This window comes from Triticum dicoccoides, chromosome 4B (assembly GCF_002162155.2).
Source record: "Triticum dicoccoides isolate Atlit2015 ecotype Zavitan chromosome 4B, WEW_v2.0, whole genome shotgun sequence".
Lineage (NCBI taxonomy): Eukaryota > Viridiplantae > Streptophyta > Magnoliopsida > Poales > Poaceae > Triticum > Triticum dicoccoides.
This window is the reverse complement of record NC_041387.1, coordinates 222,352,819-222,359,066: the sequence shown is the minus strand read 5'-3', so window position 1 is coordinate 222,359,066 and position 6,248 is coordinate 222,352,819.

Below are 6,248 nucleotides of genomic sequence, written 5' to 3'. Positions count from 1 at the left end.
ATCTCCCGACCAATGCATTACACTATTCCGTGTAACACACAGGCACCTTACTATATATAGTACACCCATAAATTTAACTAACATTATATATAGTATGATAAATGCTCATGCATGTCACCAAAAATTATATCATAGAAAACTATGTTCAAATTATATAGTATGATATAGTTTTTGTCGACATGCACTAACATTTCGTTAGTTAAATCTTCAGTCAAGTTACATGGGAGACTAATAAACCACGACTGAGGTAGTACTAGGGCGGCACTGCACGGGAGTCTCACCCCGCTCATGGCACGATAGTAAAGCCGTCATATCACAAAACCCCACCACTCCTAGTAATAAGTGGCCTCGTACAATAAACGGAGAAGCAACCCTCACATCCTAGTGTCTTTTTAGCATTCATCTCTCTGAATTTACTTTGTCTGGTTCATCTCGCACACTCGATCCCTAGCTACTAGTCCTAGTATCCCTAGCTACTACTCCTAGGGCAAGTTCTTTTGGCGGCTTAAAAAATAAGCCGTCTCTTCCCAGCTGTTCCCATAAGACTAGTCACAGTGGAGTGTAATATAAGGCGCCTCACTCATTCATTCGGGCTTCTAAACTACTACGTCCATCCTGGTTTATTAGTCACCATTGTAATTTGTGCTAATTTTTGACCAAAGATTTAACTTATAAACTGTTAGTGCATGTCAACAAGAGTTATATAATTTTTGGTGACATGCATAAACATTTCATTAGTTAAATTTATGGTCAAAATTTGACACAGATTACAATGGGGACCAATAAACCAGGACAGAGGTAGTAGTTATGGGATAACTAATATAGAAGCATAAAAGTACTGGCCCCTGGTACTCCTAGTAGTAGTACTCAAGTTGGAATTCCAATTGCGTGGCACAACTTGTTTGGCAAAAAATTCGATACAGGGTGCACATAGAGGTTTGGGAATTTGCATGCCTTCTCGACCAGTGAGACACTCCATACAAAGTATGATAGAGAAATAGCCACAGAGAAGGAAGCTAAAAGTAAACAACCAAACGAGCATTTTGGCGTTTCTTTTACATTGAATCGTTTCACAAGCTTGACTAGTGCTGTTTTTATACTTTTACAAAAACCGCATTGTAATGTTAAAACGTGCATTTGCACGTACATAAGTAATATTAGTAGCACAGTCTGCAAGCACATATAGAGAGAGACGTGTAGTGCGATATATAGTTAAGTTTGTGCCATATCCCTTGGATTACGGGTTCCGCAAATCCTTGAGAAGTTCGAACAGTGGGGTGCATGCAGAAATCTCAACCTACCCAGCCTGACTATTCGCGATCCTCCTAAGCCTAGCGCGTCAAGCTCGAAGAGACAAAGAGACACATCAATTTCTCCTGGTTCCGGCCACCTTGCGGTTTAATACCCTACTCCAATGTTTTGGTGGGTTGCGTCGAAGGGCTGAGGATGAACTACTATAGTGGATGAACTGGCATCAGGAGGAGAGGTGTTCTTGAGCTCAAGAGAGCTGGTGAGGTGGTCTGATGAGTATGGATCCCCCTCTCTATGGTGGTGGCTAAGTCCTATTTATAGTGGCCTTGGTCCTCTTCCCAAATGTTGGTTGGGAAGGGATCCCTCAACGGCCGGATTTGAAAGGGGATAAGTAGTACAACTTATCCTGAAAAAAGTGGTCTTCGCCTGCGAAAAGCCCCTGGTCGTGACACTGCGGTGGGCTCGGTGATGACCTCCGTCCTACCGCCCTGGCGGTCTTGTCCTTGTTGCACCAGAATGGAAACCTTTGACTGATTCCTTGGGACTCCGCACATGTGGTTTGCCTCCCTTGCACCAACGAGGAAACTAGCGCCTGACTGGCTTTCGTCCTCATGGCTCACGTCAGCCGAGCCTCATGAGGTACACTTGCATAGAACTCTCCGCCCCTCAGGAGCCAGCCTGAAGAGGCCAATCCTGTCGGGGGTCTTGGCTTCGTCTGCCTCATGAGGCTTGGCCCCTTGCGAGGGTATTGAGCTGTTGATGTCAAAGCTAGGCCGTACCAGACCGTCGATGGAGCCACGTGGTGGGCCGCGGGCAGGCAAGTCTGGATACCCCTATATCCAGAACGCCGACAGTAGCCCCCGGGCCCAAGGCGCGCTTGGACTTGGTTTCCAGGTGAAGCCAAAGGGCAAGTGCGGAGCGGCGCGTGCCCTAACCGACTGCGGCATTGATTAAGCGTGGCGATTGATGGGGACGTGCGCGTCTCCATTTCCCCATGCCGCCTCGGCAACTGTTTCCGTCTATCAAAAGGGTTGCCATCTGCTGCCGGGCTTTCATTGCCTCCTCTTCGTCTTGCTCCAGATCCCCTTCTTCCAACACCGGAAGTACTCACCAGGTCTGCCAATTTTCTCCTCCAATCTTCCTCCCAATGGCTGCTGAGAAGACTAATGCTTCAGCCTCGGCTGCCGGCTCCCCCTAGTACGAGCCGGTGCTGGCTGCTCCCTCCGTCATCGAGGAGAAGCTCCAGACCATGCTCCTCCTGACGGCAGTCAGGGACAATGAGTGGAAGGAGACTGCGCTCGGGGTTGCTGCCGCTATGCAGGAACCCGCGAACAGCACCTTCTACCCCTTCTTCCTGCACAACGTCTATTCGGGGTTGGTGCCCCCATTCTCCCGCTTCTTCTACACCGTTCTCCACCACTACAACCTCCATGTGCTCCACATACCCCAATTCCATCCTCCTTCTGTCCATCTTCGCCTTCTACTGTGAGGCGTTCGTGGGGATGATGCCCTCTGTCGCCATGCTCCACCACTTCTTCTTCCTCCTAATGGGCGGTGACCAAACCGCTAGGTGAGTCGGCTTCGTTGCAGCCCAGGGCGGTAACAGGATCTCCCACACCGAGAAGAAGGTGGAGGATGCCCTGAAGAGGTGGGTTTTGATGGAGGCCAAGTTCTTGCAGGACTTGGTGGAGCTGCCGACCGAGTTCCCCTCCTCTGAGAAGGGGTGGCTTCTGAGAAGATCACCAACCCTTCCTGGAAGCTGTTGGTGAAGGAGATGGAGGAGGATCTGAAGAGCCAGAAGCTGACGGGGGCCATGATCGTCAAGGAGTTCTTGATGCAGCGCCTAGCGCCGTTCCAACATTTCTCCCGCCGCTTGTGGAAGTTTGGGGGCGCCGACGACAAGATTCGCCTTAGCCAGGACGCCCTTCCAGAGGAGGAGTTGAGCAAGGTGTCTCTTTATTTGACTGGGAAAGATCCGAGTGGTCCTCCGGAGGATTGGCTCCCGCTGTACCGCCTAGTCGATAGGGAGGAGGTTGCTGTTGCTATGCCGGTCTTTGATGAGTTCGGGCCGGTGCTGACGGGGCCTCCCCCGCTGCCTACCTCCTTAGTGGACCTGTCCTCCGGCGAGCAGTCCTCTGACGCCACCGAAGACGAGGATGAGGGGGAATCCCCTACCCGATGCAGAGGAAGCTCCTCCACGACTTCCCTGATGACGATGATGATGATGCGCCTCCAGTGGTGGAGCTGGCTCGCCCCTCCAGGGTCACCACAAGATCCGGTCAAAGCAGCCCAAGGGGTCAGACGTGAAAAAGGGCAGGATTACACTGACCCCCGAGGTAGCGCTCCGCCTTCGCCAGCAGCGTCCCGAGTGGTGCCGACTATGTGCTCTCCTGCTCCCAAGAATGTTGTTCAGATTGCTCCGGTGAAGCCCCCACTGCTGGGCCTTTAGAGGAACTATGTCTTCTCTTACCAGTGAGTGCCTTCCTTTGGCCTTGTTATTGATTCCTGATGCGATGCTTAGTGTCTTCGTCCGTCATTAGGCAGCAGTTGTCGAAGAAAAAGAAGGAGGGCGTCGTAATTGCCGTGGTCGAGAGTGTTGGGGTGGCCGCCGCAGCCTTGGCGAAGTAGAGCATCGTGGCCCCTGCAGCTCCAACGGCGATATCGTCTCCCTAGGGCGCGGAAGCACGTCGTGAGGAGGTGCCGGCGCCTTTAGGGCGGCTGACCCCACCGGCACCCAACCTTGATGCGACTGCGTAGGTCGCCCAGCCCCCGGAGCCCCAATCCTTCCTGGTGCTGTGGTTTCTCCTATCCTAGCGCCGAGGACATCTTCTTTCCTACCCGGTGTCTAGCTAGGCCATGGCACCCCTGCCACCTTCGGAGCCCTGGAGGAGGCACGAGAGGCACTGGACCTTCTCCAAGGTGTACTTCGGGGCTCGGACCGGCGCGCAGCGCAGGGCCGCTTGGGGCTAATCTCTGGATGGCTCCAGCCTGATGCATTTTCTGAGCGGCCTGGGGCTCTATGCAGGAAGCCCAGAAGGTGTCTTGGGTGGCTGTTGTTGAGCGCGACCTGGCGCGAAAAGAGGACACGAAAACCAAGGATCGGTGCCACACGGTGGAGGCTGAACTGAAGGCTCTTGGGAATCAACAGGCCTCCCAGGTCAGCCAGCTCCAGGAGCGTGAGGAGAAGCTGAAGGCTGCCACCGCCGCTCGAGATGCCAAGCTCAAGAGGGCAGCCCTGGAGCAGGCTGTAGAGCATGACCGCCTGACGAAGCTGAAGGAGGAGGCGGAGGCGGCGCAGACGTCCCTTGCCGAGGCCAAGGAAGCGGCCACCATAGAGCGCAACACCCTTGCCTCCCTCGAGGCAAGGTTGCACAAAGGTTAGCAGTCACTCTTCAGGGATGATATCTTGAAGAAGGCAGACGTGATGAACCTGAGGGAGAGCCCCGCCGCTCTGCTCCCTGAGGTCGTAGTAGTGCTCGAGGACGCTGTCGAAGGATTTGGCCCTTTGGTGGAAGGTGAGGCCTGCTTTCTTTATTCCTCAGCCCATAGGTGCATCTTCAACCATCTCTATCTCCGGGACGCCAGCTTCGACTTCTCCACCTTCCTCGATCCCGTGTACTCCGACTCCCAGGACACTGCTGCTACCGCCGTGAAGGGCTCAGTGGACACCCTGCTAAGCAAGTTCCTTGTCGTCGGTCCTCTGGCTGGGGCCGAGGGGACGGGTGATGCGGCTGTCAACGGGGCTTCGCTGGCGGGTGATGGTGGTACTCAGGGCTGAAGAGGTGGCTTGCTCCTTCCTGTTCGTCCTGTATCATGTAGCATGCCTCGTGGAGGCGTTTAAAACTGTGTGCTTGGAATAATATGTTTTGGAATAACTAGATTATGGTCCTTCCATTTTTCCATTTGCTTTATTGTTTTGCATCGGCAGAGCCCAGCACCGCACATCCCTCAGCCGTCGTTGGCTCGTCCGGATCGCCAGGACGAGCCCAAGGTCTGAGGGGCTACGTGACCATTTAGGCTCCTGTGATGTGGTGCTCAGGAGTCCTCCTTGACATACACACAACTTAGGAAAGAGTGTGAAGGCAAGCCTTGGCATTCTGCATCGACTAGGTCCGGCCCCGTGCATGCCTCAACTGCCATTGGGTCATCCGGATCACCAGGACGATACTAAGGGGTGAGGGGCTACGTTGCCAGTTAGGATCCTGAGACGCGATGCTCAGGAGTCCCCCTTGACATACGAACGACTTGAAAAGAGCGAAAGTCAGGCCCTGGCGTTTTGCGTCGGTAGGGCCTGGCCCCGCGCATGCCTCAGCCGCCATTTGGTTGTCTGGATCGCCAGGACAAGACCAAGGGGTGAGGGGCTACGTGTCCAGTTAGGCTCCTGAGACGCGATGCTCAGGAGCCCCCCTTGAGGTACGAACGGCCCATCCTACGTTTCCTCGCCGGGCTCTTGCTCGGGAGGGGTGTGCGAAGACTAGCCCCATGGGGCCTGGCAAGGTGGGGTATGCTAGGCGTGACCTGAGCGTAGCCCCTGTGCCCAGCCCCCTCGTACTGCCCTCCCGTGGGAGAGCAGCGCGGTCAGGCTGGTCACCGAGCCCGGAAGCTCCCTGAGTTTAATGAGACCGCGAGGCCACCCCCAGTTGTTTATCACCAGCTTAGAGCATAGCGCTTCCGTTCTTGCACAGGCATAGCCGGTCCTCGGCGGTGTCGACGGGCAACGTGAAGCATGCTGCTTCCACTGGTGCATGGGAGGGGGCTCCCTCTGAGGAGAGCCCCCGGGGCGTGTACAACCCCGCCCTGACACGTGCCTTGCACGGCAGGGCTGGAGGAGGTGTGTATGGGCACCCGTGAGTCAGTGCGGTACTCACGAGGCCCTAACTCAAGGCGGGTTGCGCCTGACCTTGATGGGGAATTTCTTGTATTAGTCCTGTGAGATGCTTAGGCAGCCTGTGCCGGATGAGTCTCCTGAGGCTCTTGCATGAGAAAGCCAGACACCA